The 15,727-nt window shown below is 42.6% G+C and overlaps 1 non-coding gene across 1 annotated transcript; it reads right to left on the bottom strand.

Moving 5' to 3' along the window:
- Positions 1-6,239: 6,239 nt before the first annotated feature.
- Positions 6,240-6,346, bottom strand: LOC138094199 (U6 spliceosomal RNA). The gene has a single exon (XR_011146229.1). It is a non-coding gene; the product is annotated as a U6 spliceosomal RNA (small nuclear RNA).
- Positions 6,347-15,727: the final 9,381 nt, after the last annotated feature.

Genomic DNA, 15,727 nt, shown 5'->3' with positions numbered 1-15,727 from the left:
AGGCCCTCGAGAATAGGAGAGTAAAGAGAGTTCGGACGAGAGGGGGTGCAGGCAAGAAGCGGGAGCACGAATACTTGGAATAAGCCGACGTCTTAGTTTCTCCTGATCTAGCACCGGTGGAGGGGGACCTCGAATTGAAAACGAGCTTCTTAGCCCCCAGTGTCCATGCCACTGACCCGCTCTTCCTCTACACTGCGGAGCTTGGCTTTAAACTCTCCTTGTTAAAATGCACAGCCTCTTGGAACTTAAGCCTTTACACCAACTCGAGAGTGGGGAAGAACGCAGTTACAGAGGGCAAGCCCGGAGCGCGCTGGGGAAGCACTCCCCGCGCCGAAGCCCTAACAGGCCGGCTGAGTGCCTCCCCTGTACCCGGAAATTTCACTGCCACTCGGCAGGTGGGTGTGATTAGTATCATTTTGAAAAGGAGTAGTCACTGAGGCACGGAGAGGTGAAGTAACCGGAACCGGGTCACACAGCTCGTGGCCCGGCTTGTTGGAGCTGCAGGGGCCTCGGCGGCTGTGGGGATGCCCGCGGACCGATCGGGCGTCCGGGGCTGCGCGGAGGTTTGGCTTTGGCCGCGCGCCTGCGGGCTGTGTGGGTGACGTCACCTTCTCCTGGGACGAGGTCCCCGGGTGGGGTTCGCGGCGGCCACGTGGGGGCGCCATTTCCAAAACAGATGGTTTCCCCATGAGGGCTGCGAATCGACTTCCTTTACTCAACTGGCTCAGTTGAGAGCTATTTTATCTTTTTACACGTTGGGCGTGAGGTTTTCTTTTAAAAAAAAATGTGCAGCAGGAACCGGAATTATTTGGTTCTTTCGCCTTTGGGGCTCCCTTGCACCCACCGTTGGGACGCCGACGGCCGCTGGACTGGAAAGTGCAGGGCGCAAACGCGCGCTGGGCGAGTCGACTCCCGCCCTCGGAGCCCAGCGGGTCACTTGCGGATTTCCGATACCGAGGTCCCGGTCTGCAACAGCAAAGCCTTTGCCTCTCGCCTTTTAAGAAAAGTCAAGGCTGAGAGCGAACAGTTTACCAACTACTAACCCGAGCTCTCTCGCGTATCTCTTTAAGATCTAAGGGGCCAGCGGGCCCGAGATCGGAGCTGCAAGAGCGAGCGAAAGGCCCAGGGAGTCTCTGACTCGGCGAGCAGGCAGAGGAAGGCAGCTGGAGGGTCGGCGGAGACCAAGTCTGCGGTCGGCGCTCTGGCGGAGCGCAGGCACAGGGCTTGGGGTGACGGTTCTTTGGGGGCGAAACAGGAATTGTCCCCCGGCCCTACTGGGCCGCGAAGCGAGACATGTAATTGCTGAGATCTGCGTGAACTCTCTTTTTTGGGGTGGGAGTCTTTTGGTATCAAGTACAGCGAACTCGTTCTTTGAGAAAGATCTGAAGGCAGTGTGGATGGATGGATGCTTTTGGAGCTCCGTAGGAAACGATTGAAAAACATTCGCTCCAAAATGGTAAAACACACACACACACACGCACACGCACACGCACACGCACACACACACAATTACACCTACGGTGATCGTCTACTAATGCAACAGATCCTTTTCTTGCTCTTCCCCAGTCCTGGAGGGGAAAGCCGACTTGGGATGAACTGAGAAAGCTGTTTGACGATATGCTTTTCCCAGGAACAGCTAGAGGCTCATTACTGAGACTGCCTGCTCTGGGAGACACCAGTTTTCATTTTCCTTCTCTTCTTCCCTCAGTGGGAAAATGACCTAGACATGTGGGGTATTCTAAGATTGGAACTAGCACATGGTCTGTCCTACTTGCAACCCTGGTCTGCCTCAAAACACAACACAACAAAATCAAAACAAAGAAATCTAACCGATGAAGCCAAAGGCACCCGGCTTGGTTCAGTGGCTGGAAGGAGATTGTATTTCTGTTCAGTGCAGGTGTCCTCCCCAGAAACTTTTTGTTTACAGTTGGAAGTCTCGAGTCTGTTGGAACAGTAGTGATTCCTTGGTCTTGGGGCTTCAGAAACTTGGAATTTGTGTCCCCCCACCTAGTCCGCTGGGCATTCTTACTTAAAGAGATCCTGAGCGTGGCAAGGAAACTTGTGGGTACTTTCCCTTTCTTCTTCCTTGTCTCTTTCTTCCCAATTTCCCCCTCTCTTCCTGGGGTCCCAGTAGTTTATTGTTCACTGATGTGTTGCAACTGCTGATGAGACTCTTGGAATGAAGCATCTCTTAATTACTCACATTAGGGAATCCTGAATGGAAAGTGCAAAATCCCAAAGTCACTCATAGAGGGCAGTCCAGAAGCCACAGGGCATTTCTGGTAAGAAAGGCATGCTCCATAGTCTGATTTGAACAGCAGGGGTCACTGGCTACGCTGGTGTTTCACTCTGGTGGGAATTTATCACCATCAGATAAGAGCACAAAGTCAATACAATAAAGTCTGTTGAGTCTAAAGCAACAGATGGAATCTGAGTTCCTGCATGCATGCACGATCTTTCCAGGGACAAATCCCCAAATCAAAGGCCCTTTGTCACTCTTACTGAAATTACTTTTAGGGACACCTTTTCATACTCTGTGTGTGTTTGTTTGTTAAGGTCTTTCTCTGTGAGGCAAATTTTTATGTTTCCCCAAATAAGACATTTGTCAGACTCATTAGAGTGATTCATTCCTTTGTGACATACTCAGTAAGTCACAGGTATTCACAGTGACAAATCTGTAAATTAGAGAAAAAAACATTTGCTTTTATTTGATTTAGGGCTGATAGTGTAACCTGTAACTTCAGACTACAATATCCAGCATACACACACTCAGCACTGACTGAATTTGTTAGCACTGAATGTTAACAAAATTTCATTATCAAGCCTACTATTTCTTAATAGCTTGTAAATCTCCATTGATCAAGGGCTTCCCTGGTGGCTCGGACGGTAAACTGTCTGCCTGCAATGTGGGAGACTCCGGTTTGATCCCTGGGTTGGGAAGACCCTGTAGAGAAGGAAATGGCACCCCACTCCAGGACTCTTGCCTGGAAAATCCCATGGATGGAGGAGCCTGGTGGGCTACAGTCCATGGGGGTCACAAAGAGTTGGGCATGACTGAGTGACTTCGCTTTCCTTTCCTGTAAATCTCCAGTGGTACAATGGGGAGTGAAATATTACGTAAAAATAACATTTCTAAATGTTAAATTGGGTTTTTGAGAGATGGCCAGTCTGTGGAGTGTCTAGTGATCATCTTCGCCATGTTGTCCAGAGCTTTGCTGTTTTCCCTTCGTTTCCTTGAAATCTTAATTAATTAAAGTAATTCATGACAAGTTTTGCCCTGGAAGAAAATAAAGAAAAAAGAGTGCTTTTATGAGGACAGCTTATTATTATTTGTACTAGTTCAGAACATTTTCCATCTCCAGGTTTGTCTGTATTAGAGCTTCAAAATGAGCAGGATTATCTGATGTTTTATCAGTTCTTCCCTGGAATAAATACTGAAAACATGTCTTTATGCTGTTTGGTATTATTGAGACTTCTACTTCTCATGCTAATTATTGCTGCTGCTGCTAAGTCGCTTCAGTCGTGTCTGACTCTGTGTGACTCCATAGAAGGCAGCCCACCAGGCTCCCCGTCCCTGGGATTCTCCAGGCAAGAACACTGGAGTGGCTTGCCATTTCCTTCTCCAAGGCATGAAAGTGAAAAGTGAAAGTGAAGTCGCTCAGTTGTGTCTGACTCAGTGACCCCATGGACTGTAGCCCACCAGGCTCCTTCGTCCATGGGAGTTTCCAGGCAAGAGTGCTGGAGTGGGCCGCCATTGCCTTCTCCATGCTGGTTACTATTCAATTCAAAACAGTTGGGTGTGGTGGAAGAGTGGAATGGTGGGGGCGGTTATCAATCATGCTTATACTCTGCTTCAAAACAGATTTCTTTTGTTTCTGGTGAGACTTTGTGTTATTCCCTAGGTTCTTCTCCTGGTGTATGGAAGACTTGGGCAGGTAGTCACTGAATTATTTCCATGGAATGTTACCATGTCATCAGAGGCAGCACAAATACTCTTGTTTTTCTTTAACCATGGATGATGTAATTAGCAGACTAATGCCTTAAAGAAGGAACTCCTCAAGTTCCTTGGGATTTAATTCCATTCATCCAATCAAAAGATTAGTGGGCTTCTACTACATACTGTGGGAGTAATCAAGAGGTCTCCACCTTCAAAGGGTTTACGGTTTAGTATTTGTAGGTAAAATTTCTACTTCCTTGTATTTACTTTAAAGGTGAAGATGGCACCTATTTCTGAAGATAAACACTTTTCCCATTGCGTTTGGATAAAGAGCTGTGGGGCTGACAGAGTTTCTCACAGAGGGAAATATGTGCTGTGGGTCATGTTTGAGAACCTGAGTTTCCTTTTGTGACAGAATATAGTCATAAACCTTGTTATAAAGCCTTCTGTAAAAGATCTTGAGAACAACAGATGTTCTTTGTCCTTACATAGGACCAACTTAAACTATTGATAACAAAAGGAGATTGCATTCTGTGCAGTTTATGACCTTACTATCAGAAGAATATTCAATGTCTAAAAAACCCTAAACTATAATAGGAACATGGGAAATTCTCATTAAATAAATAATGTAAATAATGTATCTTTCACAGGTGCATTTCCCAAACTGATAGCAGACAGCTGAATGGAGGACTGAAGGAATGAATTGAAAAGTGAATCAGGTTAACATGAAACTTAGTCATAAATTGCTCCCCCACCCTGACCAATGCCTGTAGTTTGTAAAGGTAATACATGTAAAAAATACAGGCAACACAGAGAATTATAAAAAGGAAAGTGGAAATCTTTTAACTTCACTGCCCAGATTTACCAAAAAAAGGAAATGTAAATTTTATTTTCCTAACTTAAGATAAAATGAATACACACAAAGCTTTATAAGGATGCAATCATACATGCATACTGTTTGGAACAACTTTCCATAGGTCAACAAATGCTGATCTATGTCAAAGTAAGTTACCTTTGAATATAATATTTGGCCCATGTTCAGTTTCATGAGGGAGTTCCTCTGCACGGAGGCTTCCTCTCTGGTTTCTTTTTTTTTTAATTTTTATTTTTACTTTATTTTACTTTACAATACTGTATTGGTTTTGCCATACATTGACATGAATCCGCCACGGGTGTACAAGAATTCCCAAACATGAACCCCCCTCCCACCTCCCACCTCATATCATCTCTCTGGATCGTCCCCGTGCACCAGCCCCAAGCATCCTGTATCCTGCATTGAACATAGACTGGTGATTCGTTTCTTACATGATAGTATACATGTTTCAGTGCCATTCTGCCAAATCATCCCACCCTCACCCTCTCCCTCAGAGTCCAAAAGTCTGCTCTACACATCTGTGTGTTTTTTGCTGTCTTGCTGACCTGTAGGGTCATCATTACCATCTTTCTAAATTCCATATATATGTGTCAGTATACTGTATTGGTGTTTTTCTTTCTGGCTTACTTCACTCTGTATAATCCGCTCCAGTTTTATCCATCTCATTAGAACTGATTCAAATGTATTCTTTTTAATGGCTGAGTAATACTCCATTGTGTATATGTACCACAGCTTTCTTATCCATTCATCTGCTATGGACATCTAGGTTGTTTCCATGTCCTGGCTATTATAAACAGTGCTGTGATGAACATTGGGGTACACGTGTCTCTTTCTATTCTGGTTTCCTTGGTGTGTATGCCCAGCAGTGGGATTGCTGGGTCATAAGGCAGTTCTATTTGCAATTTTTAAAGGAATCTCCACACTGTTCTCCATAGTGGCTGTACTAGTTTGCATTCCGACCAACAGTGTAAGAGGGTTCCCTTTTCTCCACACCCTCTCCAGCATTTATTGCTTGTAGACTTTTGGATCGCAGCCATTCTGACTGGTGTGAAGTGGTACCTCACTGTGGTCTTGATTTGCATTTCTCTAATAATGAGTGATGTTGAGCATCTTTTCATGTGTTTGTTAGCCATCTGTATGTCTTCTTTGGAGAAATGTCTATTTAGTTCTTTGGCCCATTTTTTGATTGGGTCATTTATTTTTCTGGAGTTGAGCTGCATACGTTGCTTGTATATTTTTGAGATTAGTTGTTTGTCAGTTGCTTCATTCGCTATTATTTTCTCCCATTCAGAAGGCTGTCTTTTCACCTTGCTTATATTTTCCTTTGTTGTGCAGAAGCTTTTAATTTTAATTAGATCCCATTTGTTTATTTTTGCTTTTATTTCCAGAATTCTGGGAGGTGGATCATAGAGGATCCTGCTGTGATTGAAAAATATGGAATGCTTCACAAATTTGCATGTCATCCTTGCACAGGGGCCATGCTAATCTTCTCTGTATCGTTCCAATTTTAGTATATGTGTTGCCAAAGCGAGCACCCTCTCTGGTTTCTTACCAGCTCATATGTGGCACTGCGTTTGTAGTGGCTGAACTGTGCTTGTCATGATGAACGTGGGTCTGGGTAAACTCCTCGCTGTCTCGATTTCTTTCAACTTAGAAGTTTGATCATAATGTCTTCTGGCGTTTGGACAGGTTGGCTACAATTCAGAAACTGTTTTTCTCATATTTCCCAATGATATTTCCCTTATCAACTTGGTTGAAAAGAGGAATTTTAGATTTGCTATGAAAAAACAAAAGCAATTGATCTTTTCTCTTAACCTCAAGAATTGCATGGTTAGAATTTTAGAAGGCTTAGCTCTTTTTTTCTGAGCTATTTTCCACATTCACATATTCCAAATATCTCTGTGCAGAGAAATGGACTTTGGGAACCAGAACTTTTCTTGGAGAACATCCTTAGAAGACTCAGTTCTGCCTACCATGAGGGTGATACACAGGGAAGATGAGGGGAGGGTGAGTCCTGGTTGAGAGTTGTCGTTCCATGAATTCATGCTTCTGGGAGAGGAACATGTTCACTCTCTTTTAAACTGAAGTATAGTTCATTTACAATGTTGTATTAATTACAGCTGTACAGCAAAGTGATTCAGTTATACATTTGTATATACATATTCAGTTATACATATATGTATAATGTGTATATATATATACATTCTTTAAAAAATATTCTTTCCATTATACTTTATCACAAGATATTGAATATAGTTCTCTGTGTTATACAGCAGGATCTTGTTGTTTATCCATTTTACCTATAAAAGCTTACATCTGCTAACCCCAGCCTCCCACTCCATCCCTTCTCCAACCCCTGTCCCTTGGCAACCATTGGTCTGTTCTTTATGTCTGTGATTCTGTTTCAATTTCATGGGTAGGTTCATTTGTGTTATATTTTAGATTCTACATATAAGTGATATGATAAAGCATTTGTCTTTCTTTTTCTGATTTAATTCACTTAGTATGATAATATCTAGTTGCATCCGTGTTGCTGCAAATGACATTATTTCACTCTTTTATGGCTGAGTCATTGTTCCGTTATATCTATCTACATATATCATATCTTTATCCATTCATCTGTTGATGGACATTTAGGCTGTTTCCATGTCTTGGCTATTGTGAACAGAGCTGCCATGAACATAAGGGTGCATGTATCTTTCTGAACTAGAATCTGGATAAATGCCCAGGAGTGGGATTAGTGGATCATATGGTAATTCTATTTTTAGGTTTCTGAGGAACCTCCGTATTGTTTTCCACAGTGGCTAACTTACATTCCCACCAACAGTGTAGGAGGGCTCCCTTCTCTCCTCTTTGGTGGGTGTGATTTTGGAAGGAAATAGTGTCAGAATAAGTCTGACACACACACATGAGTGGTGCTCTGTTCACATAGTGTGTGCCCACAAGACCTCTAATAAGGCTCTCGATGCTGGCATGAAATAGCTGGACACTGATATGTTGTGTCTATCTGTGTTCTAGAATCAATTTAGCTAAAATAGGTTTTTGATTTATGAGATATTATGAACTGTCCTTTATGGTCAAGAATGGTCCTATTGAGTATTAATCAGTAAGATATGTGTCATCACTTGCTTTTATAGAAGTCAAGGAAATGTACACTTATTTATGCAAATTATCTTTCTCAGTTTTCCTCGTAAACACACATTAGTACTTATTTTCAAGAAGGTGGGGTTAAAATGATGTTTGGCCACTGACAAAGCAAATTGACCAGTTCACTCAGGAATTGCACACATGGCCCTGGCTTCAGTATGATCCAATTCATGAATCACATACAATGCTTTATTAGTCAGAATAAGCTACATTTTACTGCTGTAAAAATTGTCGCCAAACAACAGAATTTGTCTTTCACTAATGTAGTTTGTTGTGGGTCTGGGGCCTTTCGGGGAAGCTGTATTCCCAGCTCACCATTCCCAGCTGCTTTAGTTTATGTTATTTCCATAATCAAGATGTGCTCTTATAATCACTTAACAGGCAAAGGGCTGGTGAATCCATTCCTGAAAGTTAAATACTTCCATTAGGAAGTGATCCATGTCGGTTTGATTCACATTACATTGGCCAAAATGAGTACAAAGAGCATCCCTAAGTTTAGAGGGGTTGAACATGCACTCTGTCCTGTGGCTGGAAGTGGAAAATTGTGTGTCAGGGAATGGTAGCAACACTGATCACATGTATGTACACATTCCACGTCTAATTCCATGCTTTGCACTGTTCTTAAGCCCCAATTGTTGATCGGCAAATGTCAAGGAATGAGTACTAGGAAGGGTTATAGATTGATATCTGTAAAGTTGGGGTGCTGCAGTCCATGGGGTTGCAAAGAGTTGGACACTACTGGGCAACTGAACAACAAAAGTTGGCGTTCGTGAAAAAATTGACAATTGGAAAATGTTACATGAACTTTTTTCTGTGTTATGCTTTGGTATGATTTAGAGCAGAATCTACATGACTGCCAGATAGGTTATGATCTGAGTACTTTGCATTTGTAACTGTCATTGTTAACTTACATGAAGAAATAAAAATAGGCCACCATTAGGAGGGCTAGGGAAATATAAACCTGCTCCCTGGGATTGAGAGGCCTGAGTTGATGGGTGGTACATTTACGACATTTCTAACTGGCGATTTTAATGGACTCCTACGTCTTTCCTGGTGGCTTAGACAGTAAAGTATCTGGCTACAATGCAGGAGACCCAGGTTTGATCCCTGGGTTGGGAAGATCCCCTGGAGAAGGAAATGACAACCTACTCCAGTACTCTTGCCTGAAAAATCCCATGGATGGCTAAGCCTGGTAGGCTATAGTCCATGGGGTCGCAAAGAGTCGGACACGACTGAGCAACTTCACGTTCACTTTCTTTCAATGAACTCCTATAGGTGTTTCCCATAGTAACATCTATAGGAAATAAGAGCGTTACCTAATGGACCTATTTATGGAAAATCGCCTTTTTCCCCCTGTATTCACATTTTATTTATTGTTTTGGGGGAGAATAGTTGCTTTATAATGTTGTGGTAGTTTCTACTGTACACCAAAGTGAATCAGCTATAAGTATACGTAGAACCCCTGCTTTAAAAAGATTTCCTTTCCATTTAGATCATCACAGAGTATTGAGTGGAGTTCCCTGTGCTATACAGTAGGTTCTCATTAGTTATCTATCTTATACACAGTATCAATAGTATATATATATGTATATATATGTGTATATACATATAGACATGTCAATCCCAACCTCCCAGTTCCTCCCATCCTCCCTTTCCTCCTTGGTATCCATACATGTGCTCTCTACATCTGTGTCTATACTTCTGCATTGCAAATAAGATCATCTGTGCCATTTTTCTAGATTCCACATATATGTATTAAGAAATCTGCCTTAATAATATGCTTCCATTATGTAGCTTAGAGAATGCTTTCTCGGAGAGTAAAAATTAAAACTCTTTTAAAGAAATAAAATGGCCTTGTGAATTGATTTCTTTTAATAAAACAAAATCCTTGAGCAAATCAAAATGTGTCAGGGCTATAGCCAGGAATACGTATGATGTATTGTGTATAGTGTGCCTTACTGGTCTTCATGAAGTAGATTCTTTTGGTAACATTTTGAGGTGCTCCGGCTAAAAGATGTTCAATGAAATGTAAATTGCCAGGAAATTAGATAACGATGGCAGATTGAGGGAAGACAGAGAAAGGAACCCTCCGAGCTATTTTGATGCTCTTGTTTTCCAGGGACTGAGGAATGCCAAAAAGAAGAATAGGCTTTGAGACTCCCCAGGGGAGGGGAGTCAGTGTCTTTCCTGTCACAGAGAGGGAATGAGGATTGCAGATGTTTTCTTAGAGATTCTAGCAACAGGGTTGCAACCCAAGAAAGCAAATCCTGTGGCTTAATTTGAGCTATCCGTTTGGTACTGGGAGAGAGCAAGTTCTCCCAGGGTGATTCCTGGGGCAGGCTAATGGTCAAAACGGAGACTGTGTTCAAATCCAACCTCACTGTTTTCTAGCTGAGAGGTCCTGGGCAGGTTACCTGAAAGCTCCGTGCCTCAGTTTCATGGGATACTAATGCTTATTTGTATCAACGTGCACCAGTTGAATGGGATACTAACGCTCCTGGTGAAAGGAATAAAGCACTTAGCTATGCAATTAAGTACTTTACGTAAGTCCTATTTATTATTTTTGTTCTACTTGGTAGTCATTAGTGCATGATGTCAGCCAGCTCTAGCCACAGAGGCTTCCTCTGGGAACTTATCATGTGGACGTAATGAAGTGTTAAGAGACTTGCCCAGGTCACAAAGAAAGACCTGGATCATTAGGAGAGTTGGAACGCCACTCAGCTGTGAAGGGCCAGGCCAGGGGTGACCTTCACGCTGCACCCTGGGAAAGGGCAGGCAAATCCAACTTACACTTTACACAGGTTCAAAAGGAAATCAGACTCACTAAGCTGGAAAGAGAACTAATTGTTTTAAAAATGTTGTCAGTGTTGTTGGAATTTGAAGTCAAAATTGTATTCCAAGCTAGATGACAAGCAGTTGAAATATTAACTGAGGGAAATGGTTTTGGCACTTCAAGAAAAACCCTTGTAATTAATCTTTACTGGTAATCTCCTCAGGGTAACCATTAAGAATTAGAAACATGCTCTGTCAGCCCGTCCAGAATCTAGGTGTGGGGATGGCAGAAGTGTATTTTTTGGGTACTGCCATGGCCCCAAGACTAAGCGATATGCTTTGTATACAGCAAGTGTATAATCAGTGTAATCTGTTACTGCTCTGCAGTGATAGCAAGACATAAAATCCTGGACTTCAGGCAAGTACAGAAGAGAAGGGTGTCCTGGAGCACAGCCATTCCCTTTTGCAATTGCACCCCTTTGTTGAGAGATGATCTGGGTACAAAGAGTGAGCTTGGGTCTGGCAGGGTGAGCCGCACACCAGCCCTTCACCCTGGGCCTTCGCCTGCTTCCAAAACAACAGACAGACAGTGCTCAGAGAAAAACGATTCAGACGGCATAAGATGGTAACCCTGTAAAATCCACCAGGGCAAGGCAACTGGTGTTTTGCGAAGTTCATACTGAATATTATTCTTAGCACAGAAACCTCAAGTCGCTATGTGTACAGATGATATAGTTCTCAACCCTCCATTCCTGTCCCCATACCCCCATGTGAACCAACACCATTCCACTCACCAGCCACCTGCCCTCTTAGCGGACTAACAGGCTTAGACAGAATTTATTATGTGACTCTAATCTAAACTTTACCATTTAATCCTTTTTAAAGTGCACAGTTCAGTGACATTAAGGAGATGTATTAGCTATTTAATCAAGGTGCCGTTTCACATTTTGGGGAATGTACTATTATCAGCATTTTTCACAGAGGAGCAAGAACAACCTTATTATTTAAAGGATTCTCTCAGCAGCAACTTTGTGAAACAATCTGTTGGTATAGGAAATAGAATTTACTGACTAAGATGAAAATATTGCCTCAGTAATAGCCACTGTTCTTGGAATTCTTTTCTCACAACAGAATTAGACAGCCTGGCTAAGAACTTAACACAGGTCACAGGCAGGTTGACTCTTCACAACTGGCAAGAGTAGACACAGATCTGCTGACTCTTGAGCCTTGTGGAAGATTCTAGAATATGTGTAACTGCAGCCGTTCAAGGACCATCTCACCTCTGTGTGACCCTGACAGGTTCATCCTCCTCCTTCCTCTCATCTGGGAAGACAACGGCATCCGTTTCCTCTCACTTGGTAAGGTCCCACCAGTCCCTCAAGCTCCATTTTAAACACTCATCTCCAAAAAGTGGGAGAAAGATGTGGCAGCAGTAGACACCGTGTGTTTGAGAAATTAAGGAGTCAAATGAAGGAGAGGCCACACAGGATTGAAATGTGTTTTTATTTTGTTTTAAATTTCTAGATAGGAGACCCCAAATATATATGATGATGGAAGCGATAATTGTCTTCCATGAATAAGACGAAGCTTATAGAGACGTGATGTCATGTTTCCCAAACCTGGTCCATTTTACCACCCAGGGTGATGTCCCTGACGGGGACTCACCCAGTTTCTCCTTGAACACACAGAGAGATGAGCTCTTGTTCCCTCATGAGATGTTCAAGGTCATCTGTCTCCCTTCAGTGTCCCTTGTGTGCGTCAAGCGACCCTGGTCCAGGGATGGATGCTGTACTGGTCTGGGCTGTCATAACAAAATACCACAGACTGGGGGCACTTAACCCACACAGACTTACTTTCTCACAGTTTTGGAGGCTGGAAGCCCAAGACCAAGGCGTTGTTAGCAGGCTTCGTTTACAGACGCCTCTCTTCTTGGCTTGCCGATGCCACTCTCTTGCTGCCTGTTTACATGGTTATCCCTCTGGGCATGCCCACCCTGCTCTCTCTTCCTCTTCTTGTAACAGTTAGTCATACTGGATTAGGGGCCCACCCTAATGGCCTAATTTTACCACCTCTTGAATGACCATATTTCACTGGGAGCTCCTGAATGGCAAGAATCCTGCCTTCTTCCTCTTGGGCTGCCAGATTCTAGCAGGTACCTGGTACATAATAAGCACTCAGTTCTCACATGAACCCAAGGAAGTTAACTGAGATGCATCTCTTTATTCTTTGGGCTCTTCTCTTGGAAGACAAAGCAGGATTAGATTAAAAAGATAGGAGAAATGTGAGAGAACAGCCTCATGGGGGCACCTGCACACATCAGTACTTGTGCTGCTTTGGAAGTGAGATGATTTTCCATGTGACTGCCGGACCTGATGCCTTCAGGTGGGTCTTAGGTGCATGGTGTCTTTTGAGATTTCATACTCATCTCATTAATGCAATATATGTAATGATACATATATATAACATATATAATAATATATATCTCATTAATGCATACTTATCTCAGTAATACAATGAGTTTTTATTACAGTTGAAGACATTCTTATTGGAAATAGGTGCTGATTATACTGTGATTTCTTATTTCTCAATGGCTAGTGGTAAATAATTGCAGATATTTGCTAAAGCCAAGAGATTCCCTCTACATGCTTTAGTGAGCTGCTCTTTCTAGTCTGTGTAGACAAATGATACTTATTTACAACCTTCAGGCCAGTTATTATATCCTAGATTACTTATATTCAATGACATATCCTTGTTCATTATTATTATTATTTCTTTTGATCTTCTCATTTAAAGATATTTACAAACTCTTGGGTGTAGTATGTTTTTATTTAGCAGCAGATTTGTCCTGGTTGGACCAATGACACACTGCTCAATTTCACCCATCACTGACTGCTCAGTGGCTGGAGACAGCATCTGGCTTCATATTACTTCTTAATGTCACAAATGTCTTTATGTGCTGGGTACTTATATTTTGTCCGTGCTTCTGGCTTGATGTTCCTTCCTATATTTCATGTTGCTATTAATTTGGAAGGTCAGTTGTTAAAAGTATATCTACCTCCAAAAAATAAACATTTCAACAATTGTGTTATTTTCCTGTTCAGTACCAATTTTTTCATTTGGATCTACTTAGATGAATGTGGAGGATAAAGGTTGTCTTTATTTGGCAAAATATAGGGGTGATTACTCTCCTTGGCCTTTGAATATCACACATCTGAGGATAAGGAATTAAACCTGTAGAATGGAGAAAAAGGCACAAATTCAGTCACAAACTGTATTGTTGCTTCAAGCTATAAGAAATTCTGTTAATGATCAACAGAAAGACTGACAGTCATGGGAAAATGTCACTTATTATTTACGCAGAGATCATCATGAGAAATGCTGGGCTGGAAGAAGCACAAGCTGAAATCAAGATTGCCAGGAGAAATATCAATCACCTCAGATATGCAGATGACACCACTCTTATGGCAGAAAGTGAAGAGGAACTAAAAAGCCTTTTGATGAAAGTGAAACAGGAGAGTGAAAAAGTTGGCTTAAAGTTCAACATTTGGAAAACTAAGATCATGGCATCTGGTCCCAACACTTCATGGGAAATAGATGGGGAAACAGTGGAAACAGTGTCAGACTTTATCTTTTTGGGCTCCAAAATCACTGCAGCTGGTGACTGTAGCCATGAAATTAAAAGACGCTTACTCCTTGGAAGAAAAGTTATGACCAACCTAGATAGCATATTGAAAAGCAGAGCCATTACTTTGCCAACAAAGATCCGTTTAGTAAAGGCTATGGTTTTTCCTGTGGTCATGTATGGATGTGAGAGTTGGACTATGAAGAAAGCTGAGCATCGAAGAATTAATGCTTTTGAACTGTGGTGTTGAAGAAGACTCTTGAGAGTCCCTTAGACTGCAAGGAGATCCAACCAGTCCATTCTAAAGGAGATCAGCCTTGGGTGTTCTTTGGAAGGAATGATGCTAAAGCTGAAGCTCCAGTACTTTGGCCACCTCATGCGAAGAGTTGACTCACTGGAAAAGACTCTGATGCTGGGAGAGATTGGGGGCAGGAGGAGAAGGGGACGACAGAGGATGAGATGGCTGGATGGCATCACTGACTTGATGGATGTGAGTTTGAGTGAACTCCGGGAGCTGGTGATGGACAGGGAGGCCTGGCATGCTGCGATTCATGGGGTCGCAAAAAGTCGGACATGACTGAGTGACTGAACTGAACTGAACTGATAGGACAGTTTCAGTACTATATCCTGTGTGGCTTGTGGTTCATAGATCACACTGCCTAATCCCTGGAACCACAAAGGACATCTGGGAATCCACTGTTCGGCTCCTAAGCTAGAGCCACAGGTAGGGACCATTTGTTGATGGACAGATCATTATGCAAATTCAGTTAGTCGCTCAGTTGTGTCTGACTCTTTGTGACCCCATGGACTGCAGCACGTCAGCCTACGCTGTCCATCACCAACTCCCAGAGCCTATTTAACTCATGTCCATCAAGTCGGTGATGCCATCCAACCATCTCATCCTCTGTCATCCCCTTCTCCTCCTGCCTTCAATCTTTCCCAGCATCAGGGTCTTTTCCAATGAGTCAGTTCTTTGCATCAGGTGGCCTAAGTATAGGAGCTTCAGCTTCAGCATTAGTCCTTCCAAAGAATATTCAGTACTGATTTCCTTTAGGATTGACTGGTTTGATCTCCTTACAGTCCAAGGGCCTCTCAAGAGTCTTCTCCAACACCACAGTTCAAAAGCATCAATTCTTCAGCGCTCAGCTTTCTTTATAGTCCACGTCTCACATCCATACATACCCATTGGAAAAACCATAGTTTTGACTAGACAGACCTTTATTGGCAAAGTAATGTCTCTGCTTTTTAATATGCTGTCTAGTTTGGTCATAGCTTTTCTTCCAAAGAGTAAGCATCTTTTAATTTCATGGCTGCTGTCACCATCTGCAGTGATGTTGGAGCGCACCAAAATAAAGTCTGTCACTGTTTCCATTGT

The sequence above is a fragment of the Capricornis sumatraensis genome, chromosome 17 (assembly GCF_032405125.1).
Source record: "Capricornis sumatraensis isolate serow.1 chromosome 17, serow.2, whole genome shotgun sequence".
In the NCBI taxonomy this organism is placed as follows: domain Eukaryota; kingdom Metazoa; phylum Chordata; class Mammalia; order Artiodactyla; family Bovidae; genus Capricornis; species Capricornis sumatraensis.
This window is presented reverse-complemented; position numbering and strand designations above follow the sequence as displayed.